Consider the following 27,675-nt stretch of genomic DNA (forward strand, 5'->3'; position numbering starts at 1 on the left):
TGCCTTATATTATATGAGCTATTTACTTGATCCTCACAGTATATGATAAAGTGTTTTACACTTTGCCTATTCTCAAGTACATGTTTTAGATTAAATTCATTTCCCTGAAGAAAAGATCAACATGTGACCCCTTTTTTCTGGTCCTTTTTTTGAGACAGAGTCTCACTCTCTCACCAGGCACAAGGCTGGAGTGCAGTGGCGTGACCTCAGCTCACTGCAACCTCCACCTCATGGGTTCAAGCAATTCTCCTGCCTCAGCCTCCCGAGTAGCTGGGACTACAGGCGCGCGCCACCACGCCCAGCTAATTTTTTTTGTATTTTTAATAGAGACAGGGTTTCATCATGTCGGCCAGGGTGGTCTCGATCTCTTGACCTCGTGATCCGCCTGCCTCGGCCTCCCAAAGTGCTGGGATTACAGTTGTCTAGTCCTTTAGTGTGGATATGTTAATTTTGTTTTTATTCCAGCTTGCTTCTCTTTAGACTATCAATTTGTAGATTCATTTTTAGTTTTGCCGTCTACTAATAGTATACCTCATTTAGTTAGATTGTTTCCCCAGTAGTCTTTTGATTTCTCATGGTGAAAATAGATTATCATTTCTCAGTTACTTCTAGGTATAAATTTCATTGTAATAAATGCCATTTAGATGTCCAGTCCAATTGTAACAGTGCCTACCACACAGCAGATGCTCAAAAAATGAATAAATGGATGAATGAGTGAACTAATGAATGCTACTTACCCCTGTCCATTTAATAGTTTATCCATGTAGGTATTTATCAGTATAGCTACTATGTTCATGTATTTGGAGTTGATAACAATTCTTAAATTCTTTAGCGGTAAAGGCCGACTCTGCAAGTGGGCATGCACATGCTACCTCAAATCTATTACTTAAGATATAGCAAGTTAATATTATCCAAAATAGATTGAGAGTCTAAGCAGGATTGCGTGGAATTGTTACAGAGGTTAAATGAGGAATAATATGGGTTTGTAAAGAGAGTCTATATAACTGTAAACTACTATAGCGAGGTTATTTTGGTTAAGAACACTTTTATTAATATGGAACTAATAATACATGTTATACAATATTACTGAACTGTAACTACATTTCTTAGAATATGCAATGTACATTTGAGCATATAGACTGGATTGTATAAATTGTCAAGATTGAAGCTAAGCTATTCAGAAGTATCTAATTCTTGGTAAGGTGTCTTTAGGTGTTCCTAAATGGTTGGAGGATGTAATTATGAGAAAAGTTATAAATGACTAATAACTAAGTATGTACTGTTGACAGATGATTATTGAAAAGCAAATTTCTAAATGTCAACACTACCATTTAAAAGTGAAGCTTTTTATTTTGAATGAAATATTAGTAGTTTGAGTTTATTTGTACAAAATATTCAAAGACTGGATGTTGAAAGATTAAACTTGTCTCTAGAGATTATTGAAGAACAAGACTAGATTTTCCATTTATTTGAAGTTAGAAGTGAAGGAAACAAGTTAAGGTTTATAGTTGAAAATGTATTGTGAATTGGAAAGGATTTCCAGTTCCGCTCAAGAAAACATTTAAGCCTATTAATAATATCTGGCCTTTTAATTTTAAGCCAAAAATAATTTACTAAGGATACTGTAACTTTAAAAAAAATCACTGTGAAATATGTTTCTTAGTTTATAATTTTGAATGTTTGGAAAGCTATATAATTTTTTTCTTACCTCATACAAAAAGAGAGCATATATCTTTTTCTATAAAATTTTCTTTTCATTTATGTCTTTTTGTTATGCTTCTTACATTTGTACAATAGGATAGTACAAAGTACTGTGGTCTTACTATTCAATAGCAATGTGTGCTTTCAGGGATCATTTGCTGTCTAGAACTCTATTTACAAGTAGTCATGAACAGATTGTACTTTACTGTTAAGGTTGAGGTGGTTGCAAGACAGCGTTTTAAAAAGAGAAGAGTTTTAAATATGATTGGAAAAGATCTGAAGGACATTTAAAATCCAGTGTCTAATAAATAACTATTTTAATGCAAATATCATTTAAAAATTGTTTATATTTTATTTTCTTTCTTTAGTATAATAAATGTTAGTCATGATCTCTTTTAAGAGCCTACTTAGAATTTTAGGCAGATAAAAGCGATCGTCTTAATTAACCTCTAGACAACATATAGTGTATTTAAATACATATGTATGATAAAACCTTGCTAATTTAGATCAGACTCCTTTGGAAGTCCAAATATGGTATACACACAGGTTGAGTAGAAATTCACTTTTTTTTTGAGAGACGGGGACTTGCTGTGTTGCCCAGGGATCCTCCAGCCTCAGCTTCCAGAGTAGCTGGGACTGTAGGCACCCTCTGCCACACCCAGTTCCAAAGTTCACTTCTATGTTGACTTTGTAGAGCAGCTTGCTTAACAAATTGATCATTATACATACATTTCAAAAAATATGTTTAGCCTTGCTAAGAGATAAACAAAAACTTTCAAAGAATCATTAAGCAATTTCAGTTGAATTTTTTTATAGTACCTAGCATAATTTCTTTGTATATGCTCATTTTTGTAACAGTACAGGGCTGAATGAGGGAAAGAGATAATAGAGAAATAGCGAGCTGACTGAAAGACATATTAAAATAGTTTCTTAACTCTATTTGTACTTTCCAATATGATAGCCACTAGTGATGTGTAGCTGTTGAGCACTTGAAATGTGGCTCGTCTGCAATGAGATGCACTGTAAGTGAAAATAACACACCACATTTTGAAGACTTGATGCAAAAAGAAAGAATGTAAAAAAAACTCACTAAGAACTAATATGTATTGCTATGTTGAAATAATGTTTTAGAACATTCAGTTAAATAAACTGCATTATTAAAAATCATCTTTTTGTTTTTAATACGACTCTGGATAGCACTATTAGACAGCACATATCTGTATGATCTTAAACATTACAATACAATTATATATTGAGTAACCACAGCTTAGCTTGTGTTCTAAAAGGGGTTCAGATGTTGTACCTGTCTTGGCTTTCTTTATATTTTTCTCTCATTCAGCCTTAGTCCAGTTTGAGAGCTGCTGTTAGGGTCCCAGCATAAGACTCTCTTCTTAATCCTCATAATATTTTAAGATGATTTCATCTTCATTCCCCTAGAGGTCACAGGCTTTGGCAAGTCATTCCCAAAGAGAATATGAATAATATTAGGTGTTTCAAAGAAGTGAAATCTGTGGTCTAGCCACCTTTCAGATTCTCCTTTTCTCTTAGAGAAAGGCTTTTGCCTGCGTGGTAGTATTGTCAAAATCTGTAACTTACAGTTCATGTTCAAAAACCCTTTCCTTTTCCTACTGGAAAGCATATAGAATAACAGGGAAAATAAAAGAAAACAACATAGATGGCATTTTTAGATGGCAGAAAAAAGTCTACAAATCCCAAAGTACTGCTTAATGTGATTGAAACCCAGCAGAGCCATGGGTGAAACAGCACTGGGAGGAAGGGAGCTGAGGGGCCAGTGTGGTGACAGATTTCAGAAAGCACCAGCACTAAGGGACTACCCAAAGGCCTGGCACCAACTGTAAAGACCAAAGGCTGGAGCTGTAGCCACCATGGTTAAAGCTGAGATCTGGCATTAGACAATAGTCACTTAGGCAGGGGAAGGAGAGAGGAACAGAAGGTGTGGGAAAGTATCTAGCACGATCAGATCTCAGCCAGCAAACAGAAATACATTTTCTGAAGTTCAGGGATCATCTTGGCGAGTGGGGCTGTTACTCTTGGGACAGTGGTCAGTGAGGTAACTAGGCAACCAAGGGAAGCTAAGCTGGCTCCAGAAGCCCTCCTGGACCTAGTGATGCAAAAAACTAATTTGAAAAAGATAGTTTTTTACTGTGGCATGGCAAAGAGAGCCTTGAAGATTAGAAAAGGCAGCCTTTATCCCTTCCTCCCCCAACCCTTCCCTCACTGGAACCTCCTACCTGGTCCAGGAAAATCTGATCTTTTCAACCATAAGCTACAAAGTGTATTCATACGGCATCAATTTAAACATACTATTAAAACAGAAGAAAAAACACATGAGAAAGAAGCATCCTGGCAGATGAAGTCTTCCCTGGTCCACCCCTCAAACCTGAGTGCACTAGTCCTTCTGCTTGTCTACTTATTACGTCGAGTCTTGGATCTTGGTTTTTTTTGGTTTCTTTTACTAAGATATAGTATTTTGAAGAGTAGACTCTATTGTTCCAGCACAAAATGTAGTACCTATATCCTAGAAGGCCTTTTGTACTTTAGAGATGGTGTAATTGCTTTAGGTAATAGCATTTGTCATGATTGGAAAATGATTGCCATCAGACTCTCTAGATTAGAAAAAAGTGTCTCAAAATGGTGGATTTTTTAGTTTGCCTTTTTTTTTTAATGGTAGGGAAGCTATGAAGTGTATTTATTACTGCCAAATTCACCTACTCAAGGCTACTTTATGCATAGTGTGTGGCATCCAACCCATGAGTTTCAGGTAGGGAAACATGCACTAATATTAAGGATCCCAGACAGTTTGCTGACTTTGAAGCATTAAACGGGTAATTATCTGTTCAATTTTTTTCTGCCTTTTTACTTAGGAGACTTCATAGAATGAAAGCACAAAGAACCAAGTGTAATAGAGTTCAAATCTTTTCTAAATAGCATATTCCTTTTAGGTGAAAGCCCAAGACTTGTATACTCATTCCTCATAACCCCTACCACTCCACCCTCAAAAGAATAAAAACATACTTCAAATTGCATGTAATTTTAGGCAGTTTGAAGATCCTTTAAAGCTTCTCCATGGGCTCTGAATTAAGAACTCCTGCTTTAAAGAGTATACCTTTTTTTTCCCTCTTCACACAGTTAAATCTTTTGGACTTCTTTCTTGAGGGTCAGTAAGGCAGGCCCTGGGTTTCTGATGTGATCTTTTCAGTGAGTTGTTATATTTAAAATTGGACTTAAGATTTACTCATCATCTGATTGACTGATACAATAAAATGTAAATGATTGTTAGTGTTTTGCTTATTAATTGCTTGACTAATTTTTGGCTACTATCTAAAACATTTGCCAAAATTTCTCAATAATCAATGCTAAGCTTAATTCATCACTGCTAACTTAATTCATTACCTTCTTCCTCTTGAAGGAATTGACTTCTCTTTGTGTAGTCATATTGATTTAATAACATGTATTTTAATGTCTTCAGCATTTGATGAAGGATTGGCAAACTGAAATATATACAAATTATTTAGAGTTATAGAATGATGATTCATGTGATAGGTTTTTGCCGGTTTTTAAAGTATGTATAGAAATACCTAATGTAGAGGATAGGGTGATGGGTGCAGCCAACCACCATAGCACGTGTATACCTATGTAACAAACCTGCACATTCTGCACATGTACCCCATGTGCATTTATTTTAATTCATAAAATAAAGTATGTATAAAACCACTTATGAGTGAATTTTTATATAGGTAATTTAATTCCAACTGTGTCAAGCTAAGTTAAAGAAGTTATAAAACATTTATTTGTGTCTTTTAGACATAGAAAGTTGTTTCACTTTATTTTAAGCTTCCTTGATATTTGCTCAAGTTACATTTTTACCTTGTAAAATAGTTGAAACAAGCATGCCATTTTCAGGTATTATAATAGAATTCTATTTTGAAAAAGTACTAGTCAAAAGAGCTAGCCCATTCTTGCCTGAAACTATGTAAACCACCTAGCCTTCCAAGGGGGTTTTGTGACTGTTTCCTGTAACTATCTCTAGTAGTTTTCCCTTAACATTTTTGCCACCACCCTGACTGAACTACCACAACTGATAGATTCTGGATATTAGACCTTTGTTGGATGCATAGTTTGCAGTATTTTTCTTCCATTTTGTAGGTTGTTTACTTTGTTGATAGTTTCTTTTGCTGTGCAGAAGTTCTTTAGTTTAATTAGGTTCCACTTGTCAATTTTTAATTTTGTTGCAATTGCTTCTGAGGACTTAATCATAAATTCTTTCCTAAGGCCGGTGTGTAGAATGGTGTTTCCTAGGTTTTCTTCTAGGATTCTTATAGTTTGAGGTTTTACATTTAAGTCTTTAATTCATGTCGAATCAATTTTTGTTTATGGAAGATAGGGATCTAGTTTCATTCTTCTGCATATGGCTGGCCAGCTATCCCAGGACAATGTATTGAATAGGGAGTTCTTTCCTCATTGCTTATTTTTGTCAACTTTGTCAAGATTAGATGGCTGTAGGTGTGCAGCTTTGAGTTTTCTATTTTGTTTCACTAGTTCATGTGTCTGTTTTTGTACCAGTATCATGCTGTTTGGTTACTGTAGCCTTATAGTATAGTTTGCAGTTGGATAATGTGAAGCCTTCAACTTTGTTCTTTTTGCCTAGGATTGCTTTAGTTATTCAGGTTCTTTTTTGGTTCCATATGAAGTTTAGAAAAGTTTTTTCCTAATTCTATGAAAAATAAGTAGTGATAGGAATAGCATTGAATCTGTAGATTCCTTTGGGCAGTATGGTCATTTTAATGATATTGATTGTTTCAATCCATGAGCATGGAATGTTTTCCATTTGTTTGTGTCATCTGTGATTTCCTTTAGCCATGTTTTGTAGTTCTTCTTGTAAAGATCTGTTACCTCCTTGGTTAGATGTATTCCTAGGATTTTTTATATGTGTTTTTTGTGGCTATTGTAAATGATATTTTGTTCTTGATTTGGCTCTCATCTCAAACATTATTGGGTGTATAAAAATGCTACTGATTTTAATACCTTGATTTGTATTCTGAAACTTTACTGAAGCCCAAACTTATTAAAACAATGTCTGTACAGAATGAGAGAAACAAGGAGCCAGAGAAAGTGAAGTTTGATTACCAGTTGTACTTCTTAAATCTGTGTGCCTGTAGACAAACTGGTCGTTCCCATTGGCTTCCACATCTACTAAATGAGTATAATCATGGGACCTAACTCATGGCATTCTTTAAAAAGATTAAATAACAATCCTAAATTCCCAATACTAAAAGAGTATTCAAATTAAATTAATAGCAGAGAGAAAAGCCATGTAATATCAAATTACACTTGGCACAGGGCCTTGCATGTTGAAATTCTCAATACATAATTTCTTTTGTTTCATTTGTAATTATCAGTACTAATTTACAGAAATATATAATATATACTATATATATAAATATACATATACAGAATAAAGTACACACATATACATATACATATATGCTCAGGCCTGCCATTTAGAGCATCCTATTTATAATCTAACTACTCAGGAAACATGATTAGTTACCAGAAGTTTGCTTTGTGAAAATGCTGTCAAAGAAAAAGAGATGATCCTGGAGGACATTTCATCCAGGCTGTAGCAGAGCTTGGAAAATTAGGCCTTCCACATTAGTACATACTTCTCTAGCATCCACATTATTCATCTTTGCTAATTATATCAGTGAGCCTCTGTCTTCCCCTCACCGTCTGCCTCTTTCTTCTTATTTCATACATAACATTCATGTATACATTCTTCTTTCATGCATATACCATATGAACTCTGACAGATTTATATTTTTGAACTCTTGTTTGTCATTAACTGTGAACTTCAATATTTTATGCAAAGCAATTAATTTTTTCTTTCCTTTTTAATATCATGTATTTTCTGAATGTATACCTTGGTCTTTTAATGCATTAAACTAATTAAAACATCAATTAAGCTTATATATTATTTCATCTAATCCTCAAAGCATCTTTGTGAACTAAGTCATATCCATTTTTCAACAGAAATACTGAGGCTAAAGAAGAGTTAAATGAGTTACCTGAAGTTACATAGTTAATAAGCACCACAGTTAGGAATCTGGTCTACTCCATGATTTCAGGCTCACCTTTCCATAGCATCACAAGAACCTGAACAGAAAGGTCCTAGAAATCCCCATTTATGAATCATCTCTCTTAGGGTGGATTACTTGTATAAATAGGTTCATTTTATAGTGATTTTTAGTTGACTCAACTTCATAATAACCTTTCCTGACCTTGTAACCACCCTTTATTAACTGGCATAATGGAAGAAAATAAGAGATTACAGATCCTTGAGAAAAGAAAGAAAAAAAAGTGTCGCGGGTAGGATGGTATCGAATAATTGGAGGACAGCTTTAGCAAGGAGGATATGAGGAAGGAAAGATGAGAATATATGTCTAGAAATAACAGGTGAATTGAAGGATGGATGAACCTGGAGGTCAAGACTAGATGTTCTCCATTCAATTAGAAATGAAAGCTTCTTTGGGGAGTGAGTAAAGAAAGGGATGAATATGGATGAGAGATACGGAAACTTGGAGAAAGGAGGCAGTCTGGAACAATTTTTGTGGGAACGTAAGCACTGAATCAAGCACAGAAGTGTGTTTGAGGTTGTTGCTAGCCTTGTGCTTTAGGAATAGATTTTTTTTGGTCATTTTTTATTGTGATCAAATCCATGAATCATGAAATTTACCTTTTTTTTTTTTTTTTTTTTTGAGACGGAGTTTCACTCTTGTTACCCAGGCTGGAGTGCAATGGCCCAATCTCAGCTCACCACAACCTCCGCCTCCTGGGTTCGGGCAATTCCCCTGCCTCAGCCTCCTGAGTAGCTGGGATTACAGGCATGTGCCACCATGCCCAGCTAATTTTTTGTATTTTTATTAGAGACGGGGTTTCACCATGTTGACCAGGATGGTCTCGATCTCTTGACCTCGTGATCCACCCGCCTCGGCCTCCCAAAGTGCTGGGATTACAGGCTTGAGCCACCATGCCCAGCCGAAATTTACCATTTTAACCATTTTTTTCTGTCATGACAGCCAACCATTCAGCATTTAAACCATTTTCAAATGTACAAATCAGTGGCATTAAGTATATTATTAGTCTTCTGCCACTATTTCCATTGTCCATTTCCAGAACTTTCTCATCATCCCAAACAGAAACTTTGTAGCCATTAAATAGTAAATCCTGTTCTCTCTTCTTCGCCCCTGACCACTGTTCTATTTTCTGACTTTGTGAGTTTGCATATTCTGTATATCTCATATAATTCAAATCGTACAATATTTGTCTTTTTGTGTCTGGCTTATGTCACTTAGCATAATGTTTTCAAGTTTTGTCCATATTGTAGCATGTCAGAATGTCATTCCTTTTAAGGCTGAATAGTATTGTACGTGCATATCACGGATCAAAAAAAATCCATTGTGGCCGGCCGTTGTGGCTCATGCCTATAGTCCCAGCACTTTGGGAGGCCAAGGCGGGCGGATCATGAGGTCAAGAGATGGAGACTATCCTGGGCAACATGGTGAAACCCCATCCCTACTAAAAAATACAAAAATTAGCTGTACATGGTGGTGCACGCCTGTAGTCCCAGCTACTTGGGAGGCTGAGGCAGGAGAATTGCTCGAACCCAGGAGGCGGAGATTGCAGTGAGCCGAGATTATGCCACTGTACTCCAGCCTGGTGCCTGGTGGCAGAGCAACACTCTGTCTCAAAAAAGAAAAAAATCCATTGTGTTTTTTTGCTTGCTTATTTGTTTGTTTGTTGAGACAAGGTATCACTCTGTTGCCCAGGCCTGAGTGCAATGACACGATCATGGCTCACTGCAGCCTCAACCTCGGGCTCAAGTGACCCCTTTACTTGAGCCTACTGAGTATCTGGGACTACAGGTGTGTGCCACCATGGCTGGCTAATTTTTTATTTTTTATTTTTTGTAGAGACGAGGTCTCGCTATGTTATTTGTGCTGACCTTCAACTCCTGGCCTCAAGCACTCCTCTCAACTCAGCCTCCAAAAAAGTTGGGCTTACATGCATGAGCCACTGTGAAAAATTTATTGTTGATAGGCATCTGAGTTGTTTCTAACTTTTGACTATTGTGAATGTTGCTGCAGTGAACATTGGTGTACAACATAATCAATTTTAAAACTAGATCGATTTTATGGAATTACTGTTTTAATTATTGTTTCATACTATTTAAGTCATTCTGAAAGTGTGATAAATTTGTATGAGGAAAAGAGGGGATTATATGACTACTTTTCACGTTTTTGCTGAGCACATGCTAAGGTTGTGATGATCATAACCTGCTTCAAGAATTCATACCGATCATCTAATAGAATAGAAAAGTATTATTATTGTTAGATTTCCATCTCACTTTTTGGGAATAATCTAATTAGTTTCACCATGAGGATAAGTGGTTCTTTAAGTCACTTATAAAGGGTGATCCTAGTCAGCTAGGTAACAGTTTATTTTTATGGTTTCAAGTTATTTTAGAGTTGTGCATACTGCATAGCATTGCCAGCACTTTGCACTGAGAGTGACTTTATTCATGAACACATCATGCTTTCTCCTATTATCAGCTCAGCACATGAGATTCTAGAAATTTGTCTTGGATGTTGAGAATTTAGTCATGTTATGGATCGTTAACTTTTTTTTTTCTTTTTAACCAAGCAAGAAATTAAGTTTTAACTTTTAGTTGAACAACACATATATCTAGGATAAGTGTAGTAATTTATAAACAAAAAACTTAAGACTGACAATTTAGCCTTCTAGTTAATTACTTTTAAATTTGAAATAGTTAAAATAGTTTTATCGTATATTATTAGTATGTGTTTGGAGCTGATATCAAAAGAAAGGATAAAATAAATTGTTAATAGTTCAAATATTTTACATGAGATAGCCAAGTAAAAAGTTCCTTCAAGGCTTTTACAAATGATAGCTAGACAGTAATTATTCTGTTTGAACATAAGAATATAATTACTCAGTTAAGGTAAGAACTGTCTGTTAAGCTATCTCAGTAGGCTGATTTACATTTATACAGTCATGAAAATGATAAGGAATTAATTACTTAAAAACCAAGATAGCTAGCAATTTTTCATAACTAGCAATGAGAAAATATTTCAGCACCTACCAAAATTCATATGTATATACACATAGACACACACACACACACACACACACACACACACACGTATATTTTTTATATCGGGTCTTACTCTGTCACCCAGGCTAGTGTACAGTAGTGCAGTCTCGGCTCGCTGCAACCTCTGCCCTCTGGGCTCAAGCTATCCTTCCACCATAGCCTCCTGAGTAGCTGAAACCATAGGCATGCACCACCACACCCAGCTTTTGTGTGTGTGTGTGTGCGTGTGTGTGTGTGTGTGTGTGTGTGTGTGTGTGTGTGTTTAGTAGAGACAGTGTCTCACCATGGTGCCCAGGCTGATCTCGAACTCCTGAGCTCAATAAATCTGCCCACCTTGGCCTCCCAAAGTGCTGGGATTATAGGTGTAAGCCACAGCACCCAGCCCAAAATTCATATTTTAATAAAAGGGATGTATATCTAATATTTACTAAAGGAGTATTAAAGTTAGAATTAATAGCCAATATAGTAAAGACCAATTTAACTTACATTCTGTAAGTGAGATACCTAGGTGATTCTTTGTATTTTGGTTATAGTTCATGTTTCCGTCAGCATTTTGTACAGAGTTCTGTGAAGCTGATCATATCCTTGAAATTTAGAATTGCTGTAATTCTTTTTAATGTGGAATATAACAATCTCAGTCTTTCTGGAATCTTTAATTTCAAAAACAACATTTTTCTTTTTGATTGATCATAGCTATTATTGGAATAGCTGGTAACATGCGACATAATACTATAATTTAGACTGAAAAATTGATTTGTAAATTATGTCTACTCAGCTTACATTTCTGTGTTTCTAGTCTCCAGAGCATCTTTTGTACTTGTTTTTCTGCAGAAATTACTTCTTAACATAATGTTCTTACATTTTCCCATGGGAAGAGGAAAACTCCATGGTCAATTTTCTTGTCTGAAGTATAAAAAAGAAACTCTTTACACAAAAATAGAAGGAGAAACAAAGTGAGATTCAGAATTTCCAACATAGGAAATAAACATTTTATTCCATTTAACCTTTTAACAAATGCACTTTACACATTGTGTGTGTGTGTGTGTGTGTGTGTGTGTGTGTGTGTGTGTGTGTACTTCGGCATTTCTGTTCATCCTATGATCAATGTCAAGGAGATGAGAATTTATGAATATGATGATTCAGAAGATTTCAGATTTGAGACTAATGCCCACATAAATCATTCTCCCCTCTCTTCTTTTGCAAGTAAACCATAGAATAATTCTTAGAATCATTAGATAACAAGTTAGGTAGGGAACTATTATGTATTTAATGATTTCCCTGTTAAAATTCACTTTTGAAATATTTACTTAACTATTCAAATAATAAATCCGCTATCCATTTAGAATGATCAGGAAGGATCAATTTAGAGATTTTTTAAAATTATAAATTGACGAATTGTCATTACAATTATAATATTTAGAGGTACAAAGTGATGTTTTCTGTATACAAAGTGGAATTATTAAATCAAGCTAACTGACGTTCTTCACCTCACATACTTCACCGTTTTGCAGTGAGCACATTTGAAATTGGCTGTCTTAGCAATTTTGAAATGTATAATATACTGTTGTTAACTGTAGTTATGCTGTGCAGTATATCCCCAAAACCTCTTTCTTCCTGTCAAATTGAAACTGTACCCTTTGATCAACAGCTCCCTATTTCCCCCATCCCCTAGCCTTTGGTCACCACCAAGCATTCAACTGTCTTCTTCTATGAGTTAGATTCTTTTCAGTTTCACATGTGAAAACATGCAGTATTTGTCTTTGTGTGCCTACCTTATTTCACTTAGCATAACGTTCTCAGGATTCTTCTATGTTGTCACAAATAACAGAATATTTTTCTTTAAAGGCTAAATAATGTTCCATTGTTTATGTATACCACATTTTCTTTATCTATTCATCTGTCTGTGGACATTTAGATTGATTCCATATGTTGGCTATTATGAATAGTGTTGGAGTAAACACAAGAGTACAGATATCTCTTTGACATACTGATTTCAAATCCTTTGGATATATATCCAGAAGTGGGATTGCTGGATCATATCATAATTCTACTTTTAGTTTTTGGAGGAACCTCCATATAGCTTTCCATATGCCTGTACTAACTTACATTCCCACCATTAGTATACAAAGGTTTCCTCTTTCCACATCCTTGCAAACACCGATTATCTTTTGTAGTTTTGATAATGTGGTGGTATCTCATTATGATTCTAATTTATACTTCCCTAATGCTTAGTGATATTGAAAATTTTTTCATACATGTATTGGCCATTTGTATGTTGTCTTTTGAGAAATGTCTATTCAGGTTCTTTGCCCATTTTTAAATCAGATTGTTTTCTTGCTTTTGAGTTTTTTTGAGTTCCTTATATGTTTTGGATATTAATTCCTTATCACATGTATGGCTTACAGATATTTTTTCTGAATCTGTAGGTTGTCTCTTCTCTCTGTTGTTTTCTTTGCTGTGCAGAAGGATTTTAGTTTGATGTAATCCCATTTGTCTATTTTTGCTTTTGTTGCCTAAACTTTTGGGGTCAAATTCAAAAAATCATTGCCCAGATCAGTATTGTGTAGCTTTTTATCAATTTTTTCCTAGTAGTTTTACAGTCTTCTATATTTAAGTATTTGTCTTTGTTTGTTTCTGCTGCTATAACAAAATACCACAGACTGGAAAATTTGTAATGAACAGAAATGTTTTCTCAGAGTTCTGGAGGCTGAGAAGTCCAGAGCGGTGTTTGGTATGTTAATCAAGGGGCTAGTATGTGATTATGGCCTTTGTTCTGGGCCATCCAGTGGTGGAAGGGAGGAGAAAGAGAGAAACTCTCTCAAAAATCAATTGACCATAAATATCTGGGTTCATTTCTGAGCTGTCTATTCTTTTCCATTGGTCAGCATGTCTGTTTTTATGCCAGTACCATGCTGTTTTAATTATTATAGCTTTGTAATACAGTTTGAAATTAGGAAAAGTGATACTTCCCACTTTATTCTTTTTGCTCAAAGCTGCCTTGGGTAGTTAGGGTTTTTTGTAGTACCATAGGAATTTTAGAAGTTTTTTTTTTTCTATTTCTGTAAAAAATGTCATTGCAATTTTGATAGGGCTTATATTGAATCTGTAGATCACTGGGTAGTGGACATTTTAACAATATTAATTCTTCTAATTCATTAACAAGGAGTATCTTTCCATTTATTTGTGTCTTCAGTTTCTTTCATCAGTGTTTTATAATTTTTAATATGTAGGTCTTTCACTTTCTAAATTTATTTCTAATTATTTTATTCATTTTTTTGTAACTATTAAAATGGGATTGTTGATTTCAGTTTTGGGTTGTGTGTTGTTAGGATATAGAAATGCTACTGATTTTTGTGTGTTGATTTTATATTCTACAACTTGACTGTATTTGTTTATTAGTTCTAACAGGGTTTTTTTTTTTTTTTGTGGAATCTTTATAGCACTTTGTATATAAGATCAGCAAATATCAACAGTTTTACTGCTTCCTTTCCTATTTGGATGGATGCCTTTTCTTTCTTTCTCTTGCCTAATTGCTCCAGCAAGGACTTCCAGTACTTTGTTGAAGAGAAGTGGTAAGAGTAGTCATCTATGCCTTGTTCCTGATCTTAGAAGAGAAACTTTCAACTTTTTATAATTGTATAGAATGTTATCTGTTGGCTTGTCAGATGTGGCCTTTAGTATGTTGAGGTACATTTCTTTCATACCAATTTTTTTTTCAGAATTTTTTTTTATCATGAAAGGATGTTGAATTTTGTCAAATTCTTTTGCCATAGCTAATGAGATGATCATATGAGTTTTCCTCATTTTGTTAATGTGGTTTATCACATTTATAGACTTGTGTATGTTTAACTGTCCTTTCAGTCCTGGGATAAATCACACTGATTGTGGTGTATGATCCTTTTAATGTGCTATTGAATTTGGTTTGCTAGTAGTTAGTTGAGGATTTTTGCATTTATTTTCATCAAGGATATTGGTCTATAGTTGTCTTGTAATGTCCTGTCTGGTGTTGGTATCAGGGTAATGCTGGGTTTGTTAAAAGAGTTTGGAAGTATTTTCCCTTCTTGGATTTTTGGGAAGAGTTTGGTAGTATTATTAGTTCTTTAAATGTTTGGTAAAGATCACCTTGAAGCCATCAGGTTCAGGGGTTTTCTGTGATGGGAAACTTTTTATTACAGATTCAGTCTCCTTACTTGTAACTGGTTTGTTCTGATTTTCCGTTTCTTTATGATTCAGTCCTGATAGATTGTATGTGTCTAGGAATTTATCCGTTTCTTCTAGGTTATCTAATTTATTGGCATATAGTTCATAATAATCTCTTATGATCCTTTGTATTTCTAAGGTATCAGTTGTAATATCTCTTCTTTCATTTCTGATGTCATTTATTTGAATCTTTTTCTTTCTCAGTCTAGGAAAGGGTTTGCCAATTTTGTTTATCTTTTTAAAAAATCTATTCTTAGTTTCATTGATTTTGTTTTTCCTGTTTTTTAGTCACTAATTTTTAAATTTCTGCTGTGATCTTTGTTTCCTTCTTTCTGCTAACTTTGGGCTTAATTTTTCTTTTTCTGTTTCCTTAAGATATAATATTAGGTTGTTTGAGATCTTTCTTTTTTTATATATAGATGTTTATTGATATAAATTTCCCTCTTAGAACTGCTTTTGCTGCATCTCATCAGTTTTGGTATGTTGCTTTTTGTTTGTCTCAAGATATTTTTTTGGTTGCCCTTTTTATTTAGAATTACTTGCAGGCTCATTTGGCTGTATAGTCTGTGAATAGTTGTAGGGGTTTTTTTACATATATATATTTTAAAACAAAATTTGGGAGATGAAGTCTGTCTTGTTTACAGCTTTATTGAGGAATAATTGATTTATAATAAACTGCACATATTTAAAGTGTGCAAGTTAATTAGTTTTTACGTTCGAAGTCACTGTTCACACGGTAAGACAGTAAACATGTCCATCACCCCCAAAATTTTTCTTGCAGCTGTTTCTAATCTTTCTCTATTTTCCTTCTTCCTTTTTCCATATCCTCACTCCCTTCTCTGGCAATCATCTGCTGTTTATATTCATTTTCTATAAATTTATATCAGTGGAAACATACAGTATGTGTTTTATTCAGGGAATGTGTCTGGCTTCTTTCAACATTAGATTCATCCATGTTGTCACATTTATCAATAGTCTTTTTTTTTTGGCTGAGTATTATTTTGTTGCATGACTATCACCATTTACTTATAATTTACTAGTTGATGGACATTTGAGATATTTCTAATTTTTGGCTATTATGAATAAATTGCCATCAAACTTGGGTACAAGTCTTTTTGTGGACGTACACTTTCTTTTATTTAGGGCAGGGGCTGGCACAGAACCAGATAGCAAATATTTTAGGCCGTATAGGCGTGCATTGTTCCTTCCTGCACTGTGGCCTGCGAGCTCCAGGTGGTAAGCCAGGGTAGTCATGGAATGCACTTCATTTGCCTTCTCTCTTTCAGGTACCACTGACTTGCTCTGCCTGTTATTTAGTTTCTGAAAACCATTGTTTTTGTTTGTTTTGTTTGTGGTCTTATTTATCTTGGTTGAGTCTATACATTTTAATGTAGTAGAAATGTTTCTTTTTAAAAAGTATAATGCATTTGTATTTAAAATTATTATGCCCAGATTATGTGAGTTTTTGTTTTTATATTTATGCAGCTCTTTACTAAGAAGGGAATGAATGACTTTAAGATTACCTGGAAGCTCATCTCTTAAAATATTCATCTATCACTATTAAAATATGTTAATCTATCAATTAATATTATATCCCTTGTTTAGGAGTCAATCTGTCCCTCTTACTGATTGCTTATGTTGGTTTTTTCTTTGTGCTTTTTGTATTAGTTATTACAACCTTTTATATTATGAAATGTAATACCCATGTAGGAAGTTCATGAAACATAAATATACAGCTTATTGAACTTTTGTGTAACTAATACCCATTTAATCACTACTTAGGGTAAGAAAAATAATATTGCCAGCATCCTAGAGACCCATGATGCCTTTTTCCAATCACAGTTTTCTCCCACCCAAAGATAGCCACTATCCCAACCTCTGTGGTTTTTACTTCTTTGCTCTTCTTTGTACTTTTACTACTTAGGTAGTCATCTGTAAAATTAGTGTTTGGTTTTGCCTGGTTTTGATCCTTACATAAATACAACTGTATTAGTTTGTTCTCGCATTGCTGTGAAGAACTACCTGAGACTGGGTTATTTATAAATAAAGGAGGTTTAATTGACCCACAGTTCGGCAGATGCACAGGAAGCATGCCAGGGAGGCCTCAGGAAACTTACAGTTATGGCGGAAGGCAAAGAAAAAGGAGGCAGGCCTTACATGGCTGGAGCAGGAGGAAGAGAGAGCAAAGGGGGAGGTGCTACACAGTTTTAAACAAGCGTGTCTCATGAGAACACACTATCATGAGAATAGCAAGGGGGAATTCCACTCCCATGAGCTGCTCACCTCCCACAGGTCCCTCCTTCAACACTGAGGATTACAGTTTGACATGAGATTTGGATGGGAACACAAATCCAAACCATATCAATAACCTTTGTTCTTTTATGTCTGGCTTTTGTTCAGTATTATGATTTTGAAATTCATTCATGATGTTGTGTGGAATTCATTCCTTTTCACTGGTTTATAATGCTATATATAGGCATTTGATGGATACCACTTTGAGGTGCTTACCAATAATAGCCAAACATACTGCACGTGTGCTTTAGGACACATATATTCACACAAAATTGGAATTGCCAGATCTTAGGGTAGGCACATGTTCAACCTAGGAGATAATGTGTGTTATAAATTTCATCTACTTATTGGCTTCTTTCAGCCTCTAAATGATCTCATTTTAACTTTTAAAAATGTTATTTATTTTTGAGATGAGGTGTCTCACTCTGTCACCCAGGTTGGACTGCAGTGGTGTAATCATAGCTTATTTGAGTCTCAAATTCCTGGGATCACGCAATCCTCTCGCCTCAGCCTCCCAAGCAGCTGGGACTACAGGTGTGTGTCACTATACCTGACTAACTTAAAACTATATATATTGTAGACATAAGGTCTTGCTACATTGCCCAGGCCAGTCTTGAACTCCTGATCTCAGGTGATCCTCCCACCTTGGTCTTCCCGAGTGCTGGGTTATAGGTGTGAGCCACTGCACTTGACCAGTTTTTTTTTTTAATTCAAAAATAATTTTAGACTTACAGAAAAGTGGCAAAAATATTTCAGAGTATTCCTGTATATCTTTCACATTGCTTCTCCCATTTTTAATATCTTACCTAACTGTAGGACATTTATTAAAACCTGAAAATAAACATTGATACAATGCTATCAACTTATTTACATTTATTGTTCTAATTTTGCCAATTTCCCCAATAATATGCTTTTACTCATCTAAGATCCACTACAAGATCCCATATTACATTTAGTTGTCATGGCTCTTTAATCCAATCTGTGATAGTACTTTCTTCTTCTTTTCATGACCTTGATACTTTTAAAAGAATACCAGCTGGTTATTTTGTAGACTGTCACTTAGTTTGGCCTTCCTTTTGCGTTTTTTGGCAAGAACCTATGAAAATGATGCCTTTCTCAGTGCCTTATATGTTGATGGTGAAGGGGGAGTATTGATAAACCTTATTACTGGTGATAGTTAACCGTAATTACTTGGTTAAAGTTATTAGCATGGTTTCTCTATTCTAAAATTGCAATTTTTTTGTTTTTTATTGTTACGTTTTTCTGGGGAGAAACTTTGAGACCATGCAATTATCATGTTTCTCATTAAACTTTCATCTTCTAATTTTAATACTTTTTGATGTTTTTAGCTTGCAACAATTACTACTGTGGTGGTTTTAAATTTCTGTTTGGTAAATATTTTAAATATTGGTGAATTTAAATTTTTCTCATTCTTTTTCATGTATTAAGAGGAATTCTACTGTAAACAAGAACTGTCTCTTTTCATGTATTTATTTACATTGGTATAGACTTTTTAAAAATATTCATTTATTTTTTATAGAGACAAATTCTTACTATGTTCACCAGGTTGGTCTTGAACTCCTGGCCTCAAGCAATCCTCCTGTCTTGGCCTCCCAAAGTGCTGGGATTATAGATGTGAGCCACCACACCTGGCTTATTGGTATAGACTTAAGAATAGAGTTGAATCTTGAACAATGCAAGAGCCCTGAACCCCTTGCAGTAGAAAAATCTGCATGTAAATTTTGACTCCCCCAAAACTTAACTACCAATAGCTTACTGTTGACCAGAAGCCTTACCATTAACATACACAGTCAATTAACATATATTTTGTAGTTATATGTGTTACACACTATAGTCTTAAAGTAAGCCAGAGAAAAGAACATATGAAAATAGTAAGGAAGAGAAAATAAATATGCTATTTTTTAGACAAGAGTAGATCATTATGAAGTTCTTCATCCTTGTCATCTTCATATTGTGAAGGCTGAGAATGAGGAGGGATTGTTCTTGCTGTCTCAGTGAAGAAATCTGCATATAAGCAGACCTACATGGTTCAAATTCGTGTTATTCAGGGGTCAGAGCTTTATTTTATTTTATGGGTTATAATACTATAATTTTATTTTAGTGTTTTGACTTTGACCATTGAGAACTCTTTCAAGTTGGCTTCTGTGCCTTTTCAACATGCTTCCATCATTTCTCAGTACTTCCTTACTTTCTAGTACCGCAGGATGTTCCAGAATCTTCTATTTTCTTTTCTCAGCCCAGGAATTAGCTGTTTCTCTAAGGAGCCCTGGTTTCCTTTATTGGCGAATGATGGAAATAAAAATTTAATCCTAGTGTGGTCATTGCTTCTGGGTGTCTTTCCAGGCCCTCTCTGTTGTCAGAGCTAGGAATGTATCACATACTAACAAGCACCTACATGTATATTTGTATTTATTTTTTCTTCCATGTCAGTATATTAAAAGGCATGAGGCCCTACTGATAATCCTAATTCAACATCAAAATATTAATTCTGTCCTTTCCCCTTTTGTTATTTGTAACTCTTCATATAGTGAGAAACCTGCATCTCATTATCCATATTTGTTTGTTAAATCCTAGTATATAAAGTATTTTCATAATTACTGACCAGTACCCATGTGAGAAACAAGTTTACTAACTCAAGTACAGTGTTTGTCTACAGTTCTGTCTGTAGCCTTACAGAATATAGTCAAAATACTGTTTTCTGAAGTTACTTAAATTAGTTCCTTTTCGTCCCCATCCCCCTTAATGTATATTATTTATTTGCAATATAATTATTTTCATTCCTTTTTGGGTTCTCTGAACATATTGATTTTAATTGATTGGTGTATGAGACATTGTAATGGTTCTAGGTCCTAACTATATAAAGATATTCTCATAAATATGTCACTCTTCACTCATCCTGCTACCCTAATTTTATTCCCCCATGATTTCTACCTGTTTGCACCTATCCCTTGTGGGAAAACTTTCTGTTTTAGCCTTCCCGTAATTCCTTTGTACAATGGAACAGATACATGAATGTTTTATACTTTTTCTTTTTTTTTTCCAAGCCTACGGCACCCGATATTCCCACATGGTCTTCCATCCAAGTACTAACCAGGCCTGACCCTGCTTAGATTCCAAGATCAGACGAGATTGGGCGCATTCAGGGTGATATGGCCGCAGACTGTTCATACTTTTTCTTTATCCAAAGGATAGCATACTACATATCCTCTCTTGCACCTTCTGTTTTTTCACTTAACACAGTAAATATGTCCTGGAAATCATTTCCTGTTGGTAAGTAGAGATTGTTCTCATTTTTTATAGCTGCATATTATGCCATTGTGTAAATTTATCCGTGACTTACTTAACCACTCTGCTATGTCTGAGCATTTAGGTTGTTCTCAACATTTTGCAACTGCAAGTGTTGCTGCAGTAAATAGCCTTGTGCATATGTATTTTTTAGTTTTTGGAGGTACATCTTCAACGACACTGTCAGAAGGAAGATTACTGGGTCGAAAGCTAAGTGCATGTGTAGTTTTGCTAGATGTTGCCAAATTTCCCTCCAGAGGGGTTGTACTAGTTTGCATTTCCAGCAGTAGTATATGAGAGTGTCTGTTTTCCATAGCCTGCAGAATGTATTGTCCATACGTTTTAATTTTGCCAATCTGATAAGTGAGAATAGTATCTCAGCGCTGTTTTAATTTGCATTTTTCTAGTGAGGAGTGAGTTTGAATATTTTTACATATGCTTATTGTCCCCGTTCTATATTTTTTGAAACATCTTTTAAAAGTGTTTTTCCTATCTCTTCTCAATGTTTAAGAGTTATTTATGTATTAAAGTTAGTAGCCCCTTTTCTATGATATATGTTAACAGATATTTTCTCCCAGTTTGTCAGTTATCTTTTGACTTTGTTTATGGTGGGTTTTTTTGCCATGCCATTTAAAAAAATTTACATAGTATGATTCACCAACATTTTCTCTTATTTCTTTATTATGTCAAGGTTGAAGAGGAATTCACACAGGTTTTCTTTTAATACTTGTAAGGTTTCTCCTTTTTTTGTACTTAGATTCCCAATCAATTTAGAGTTTATTCTTGTGACTTGCGTGAAGTTTGGATCTTAGTCTATCTCTTGATTAAACATAAATTATTTATTTTATTTATTTTTTTTTGAAATAGAGTCTTGCTTTGTCATTGGGCTGGAGTGCAGTGGCGCAATCTTGGCTCACTGCAACCTCTGCCTCCTGGGTTCAAGCGATTCTTCTGCCTCAGCCTCCCAAGTAGCTGGTGCCACAGGTGCGTGCCACCACGCCTGGCTAATTTTTGTATTTTTTAGTAGAGACGGGATTTCACCATGTTGGCCAGGATGGTCTCGATCTCTTGACCTGGTGATCCACCCACCCCGGCCTCCCAAAGTGCTGAGATTACAGGTGTGAGCCACCATGCCTGGCCAAATTACTAATTTTAATGTAATCAGATATACCAGTATTTTCGTACATGGCATATTTTTATCTGTGTGGATAGCCAGTTACCCTGCATTATTTATGAGAAAGATCATCCTTTCACTGCTGCTCTGCAGTGCCACCTTTCTTATAAATCCAATGCCTATGTGTAGGTCTGTTTCTAGGTTCTCTGTTCTACTGACCTTGTTTGTCCTAATGTCAATCACATTTTCGTTATTGCTAAAACTTTATGAGAAGAAGTCTTGATATCTGCTAAGCAAGTCTTCCTACTTTGTTGTTCTTTAGGATAATTTTTTATATTTTTGCCCTTTTGCTTTTCCTCATATATTTTCGAATGAGCTTATGACATTTCTCATACAAATTCTATCTGAAGTTTTTAGATTGCATTTAATATTTAGATCAGGTTTAAATATTTTATGTGGTAACAATGTTGTGATTTCCTATCTATGGACATGTTGTATTATTTCATTTACTTAGGTTTCTTAAATTTCTTACAATAATGTTTGATACTTTTATGAATTAAGGTTTTTCACTTCTTTTGTTAGTTTTATTCCTAGATTAAAAACTTTTTTTTATAATATCGTTTTGAATTGCAACATCCATAGTTTCATTTTTTAACTACATGTTGCCGGTAATACAATTGTTATTTTTCTCTAATTGATCTAGTATCCAGGAATCTTATGAACTCACTGATTAATCTTAATATTTTTTCTGCATTTTGGGGGAAATACATATATATATAGATATGTGTGTATATATATATACACACACACATATATATACACACATATATATGCAGAAAAATATTAAGATTAACATATATATAAAACGTACATACATACATACGTACATATATAGAGAGAGAATGTTTATGACTAATGTGAACTTTTTTCCCTCTAATCTTTAGATTATGTTTTTCCTTGACTTTATTACATTGGCTAGGACCTCTAGTACATTGTTAAAGAAAAATGGAGATAGAGGGTGTTTTTGCATTCTTCTCCATGTAAAATTTTACAATTTCCTCATTAAGTGTTTTCTGTAAGGTTTGATTTATTTATTTACTTAGATCATTTATATAAAATTGAAATAGTTAGCTTCTCTTCCTTGTTTGCTAAGAGTACTTATATAAGGGTGTTTAATTTTTTCAAATACCTTTTCTGCCATTATAACAACATGGTCTTTTCCCCCATCCTGTTCCTCAGGTAATTACAATGGTGAGTTATTTAATATTGAATGAGTTTTAAGATAAACCCAATTTGATGGTGATGTATTGTCTTCCAAAAATTTTTTTATTAGATTTGTTTTTTACTAGTTTAAAAAAATTATTTTCCCATTTCTTTGCTTCTTTTTTCTTCCTTTCCCTCTTCCTTTTTCTTCCCCCTTTCCTCATTTTCTCTCCTCTTCTCCCCTCTCCTCTCTGCAGTTGGCCTGTATTATATGTTTCCTTTCTTATACTGTCAACATTGTATTAAAAAAAAATTAATGACTTATTTTTATAGGTTTTTTCCCCACGCTTATAAAGAATTAAACAGAAATTGTAGAGATTTCCTGGATACCATTTCTCTTTCAGCATACAATTTTCCTTATTATCATGTTGCACTAGTGTGGTACATTTGTTACAATTGATGAACAAATCGGTTGGTACGTTATTATTAACTAAATTCCATCGTTTCCATTGGGGTTAGCTGTGTTTTATAGTTCTGTGGATTTGGACAAATTCATAATGTACAGATGATATCAGCCATTACAGTATCATACAGACTAGTTTTCTGCTCCGAAAATTTCCTGTGCAACACCTATTTATTCCTTTTTTCCTCCTCCTGAACTTCTGGCAATCACTGATCTTGTCGCTGTAGTTTTGCCTCTTCCAAATGTCATATAGCTAGAATCATATAGTATGTAGCCTTTTTAGATTGGCTTCATTCACTTAGTGATATTCATTTAGATTTCTTCTGTGTCTTTCTGTAGCTTCATAGTTTATTTCTTTCTTTAAATAGACTTTATATTTTAGAGCAGTTTTAGGTTCATGGCAAAAATTGAGCAGAAAGTACGGAGAGTTCCCATATTCTACCTGCCCCACGCATGCATGGTCCTCCCCCACTATCAGGACTCTGCATCAGAGTGCTACATTTATTAGAGTTGATGAACCTATGTTGACACGTAATTATCACTGAAGTCTATAATTTGCATTAGATTTACTCTTGGTGGTGTTTTGTCAAATGTATGACATGTATCTAGTATTGTAGTATCATACAGAATGGTTTCACTGCCTTACAAAAAATCCTTTTGCCTTTCTCAGAATATCATATCATTGGATCATACATTATATAGGCTTTTAAGATTGACTTCTTGTACTTTAACTTCTCCATGTCTGTTTGTGGCTTGATAGCTCATTCATTTTTGGCATTGAATAACATTCCATTGTCTTGGATATACCATCATTTATTTTCACCTACTTAATGACATCTTGGTTGCTTTCAGGTTTTAGCAATAATGAATAAAGCTGCTATAAACACCCATGTGCAGGTTTTTGTATGGACATTAAATTTTCAGTTCCTTTGAGTAAATACCAAGGAGTGTGATTACTGGGTCATGTGGTAAGAGCTTCTTCAGTTTTTTAATAAACCACTAAACTGTCTTCCAAAGGGGCTATACTATTTTGCATCCCCACCATCAATTCTTGTGAGTTCCTGTTGCTCCACATCCTTGCTGATGTTGGTGGTATCAGTGTTCAAGATTTTGGCTATTCTCATAGGTATGTTGTGGTATCTTACTGTTACTTCAGTTTGTGTTTTCCTAATGACATATGAGACTGAGCATCTTTCATATAACCACTTGCTATCTACATATCTTCTTTTGTGATGTGTCTGTTCCAGTCTTTTGCCCATTTTTAAATCAGATGATTTATTTATTCTTTTTCTAAATTTTTGCTTTTAGAGACAGGGTCTTGCTGTCACTCAGGCTGGAGTACAGTGGTACATTCATGCCTTGCTGCAACCTTTAACTCCTGCACTCATTAGATCCTCATGCCAGAGCTTCCTGAGTAGCTAGGACTACAGACACATGCCACCGTGCCCAGCTAATTTTTATACTTTTTGTAGAGATGGAATCTCGCTATGTTGCCCTGCCTGGTCTGAAACTCCTGGCCTTAAGTGATCCTCCCACCATTTCCTCCCCAAGTTTTGGGATTACAGGCATGAGCGACCGTACCAAGTGAGCTTCTTTATTTTCTTACTGTTAAGTTTTAATAGTTTGTTGTATATTTTGGATGAAACTTATGTTTCACATATGTCTTTTGAAAATATTTTTTCCCAGTATGTGGATTGTTTTCTTATTCTCTCTTAATCCACATTGCATTTTATGTCCATGTCGAAACTATGCTAACTTTATAAAATGAATTGGGAAATACTCGTTTCTATTTTCTAGAAAAAATTATATATAATTAGAATTAATTTTGGTAGAATTTGCTGGTGAATTTGCTAGAACTTTTGCTTTCTTTGTGGGATAATTAAAAAAATTTTATAGTGAGACAATTAAGATTTTCTATTTTTTTCTTGTGTCAGTTTTAGTGCATTATATTTTTCTAGGAGTTTATTCTGAATTTTGAAACTTTGGGGGATAAAAGTATTATAATATCCTGTTATTTATTACTACACTCAGACTGCTTTCTTTTTTCTTTGTACTACTGATTTTTTTTTCTTTGCCAGCCTCATTCAGAATCAATTCAATTATTATTTTAGAAGGAACAGTTTTTAGTGTTTTTGATCCTCTCCACTGTTTTCCATTTCATGATTTTCTGCTAATTATTATTCCTATGCTTCTCTTTTTGTTGGGTTTCATGTACTGTAATTTTTCTAATTTCTTGAGGTGGATACTTAACTCATCAATTTCCATAAAGCACTTCTTCTTTTTCATATATATATTTTGGATTATAAATTTCTCTATAAGTTGGATTTAACTGCAACCTACAAGTTTTGATACATTGTTATTTTGCTATTCAGTTGAAGATATTTTATAATTTCAATTACAATTTTATCTCTGAACTATGGGTTATATATAAGTATACTTTCTTTTCAGACATGGGAATTTTCTCGTTACTTATGTGTTATTGATTTCTAACTGAATTACGTTCTGAGGCTATGATTTACCTTATTTTATTTGTTCAAAATTTGCTTTATGTGGGAGGAGGGAGAGGATCAGAAGGAATAGCTAGTGGATGCTTGGCTTAAAACCTGGGTGATGGGATGATCTTTGCAGCAAACCACCATGCCACACGTTTACCTATGTAACAAAATTGTACATCCTGCACACGCACCCCTGAACTTAACATAAAAATTGGAAATTTAAAAAAAAGAAAAAAAAACCCAAAATGTGCCTTATGGAATACACTTTTTAAATTTACATCCCACTAGAAGCTTCAAAGAATAATGTAGACCTTGTCAATAATAAGTATTTTCTTAAATTCAGGATGACACTACTGATCACATATTAAGTGTATTTGCTTTCTATTTGTTTGTTTTCTAACAGTAGATGTGTTAGATGTAGTCTGGTCTTTGGATAACTTGCTAAATAGTGGAATTTATGTAAGTCAGTATTGAGGGTACTATAAGTTGTTTCAAGGTATTTTGTTGCAATTTAAGAATGTATCTGATAATGGGTACTATAGTTATGGCTTGTAGACAGAACAGTAAATTTTGAGTTATTTAGCTTATTTTATGGAAAGAATTCCTTGCCTTTTTTAATCTTTTAATTTGAAATATTTACAGACTCAATTTACTTTTAAAGCAATTTTTCTGTGTTTGATGGACTGTCAATATTGGGTGAATGAAGTTCTTTTAAAGGTTTATTCACTTCCCTGACAAGTTTTACTTTCTTTTATGAGAAACTTTTCTGGAAGCAATTTTGGGGCTCTCTTTTCAGGATAGATACTGGTTAATGTTTTTGGGAAATTGAAAGCAAAATGGGTATTAGTCTTGCCTATTCTTAACTTCTAAAGCTGTAATAGATTGTTTTTGTCCAACAATTTGCTACTCTTTATTGCTACTTTCCAAAAAAACGTGCTCTTTGGTGGCCACAGAGTAAGAAGCATTTAGTTGCAAGCAAGTATCTTAGAGTTGTTAGCATTTGTATAAAGGTTATGGTAATGTTCACCTAACTTAAGGGCAAAACAATTACCTGGTACCAAGTGAGTCAGGGTGTCTATTTTTAAATATGCATATAAATGTGTTTATTAGTGCTGAATTAATGCTTCACTCTGGAGATTTAAAATGTGTGATTGCTATATTGTATATAAGCACCCTGCATGATGAAATTGATGAAATGGTACATATTACTTGAAGGTAATTACGTATACAATTTGGCAAAGTGATTTTTTGAAAGGTAAAAATGTTGAAAGAAATACATTTTAAAAGTGGGAGTTTTTGTTCTCAAAGTATTACCTTATGCATAGCAGGCCTTTAAATTGTGATACTTGTTAAAACCCACTCAAACGAAGGTGGTAATATATGGTAAGGAATAATGAATAAGAAAGAAGTATGTGGATAAGAAAGAACAGTATTTTTTAAAAGTGAAATATACATATGAAATATGCACTAACTGATATATTTGAGAAATTTTTTATTTAGGAAAAGGTAGTTATTAGGCAAGTTGGAGGGAGGAACACACTAAATGCATATGCATAGTAATTTAGAGGCATATTGAGGCCGGGCGCGGTGGCTCACGCCTGTAATCCCAGCACTTTGGGAGGCCGAGGCGGGTGGATCACGAGGTCAAGAGATCGAGACCATCCTGGTCAACACGGTGAAACCCCGTCTCTACTAAAAATACAAAAAA

At 34.4% G+C, this 27,675-nt stretch overlaps 1 protein-coding gene and 1 pseudogene across 2 annotated transcripts in view; one reads left to right on the top strand and one right to left on the bottom strand.

Moving 5' to 3' along the window:
* The window catches only part of RNGTT (RNA guanylyltransferase and 5'-phosphatase), a 343,044-nt gene that overhangs the window by 255,772 nt on the left and 59,597 nt on the right, over nt 1-27,675 (top strand). The window lies entirely within an intron of this gene.
* LOC116549858 lies at nt 20,450-20,568 on the bottom strand (annotated as a pseudogene).

Source organism: Sapajus apella, unplaced genomic scaffold, assembly GCF_009761245.1.
Source record: "Sapajus apella isolate SASKATOON/1434 unplaced genomic scaffold, GSC_monkey_1.0 scaffold6, whole genome shotgun sequence".
Taxonomy (NCBI): domain Eukaryota; kingdom Metazoa; phylum Chordata; class Mammalia; order Primates; family Cebidae; genus Sapajus; species Sapajus apella.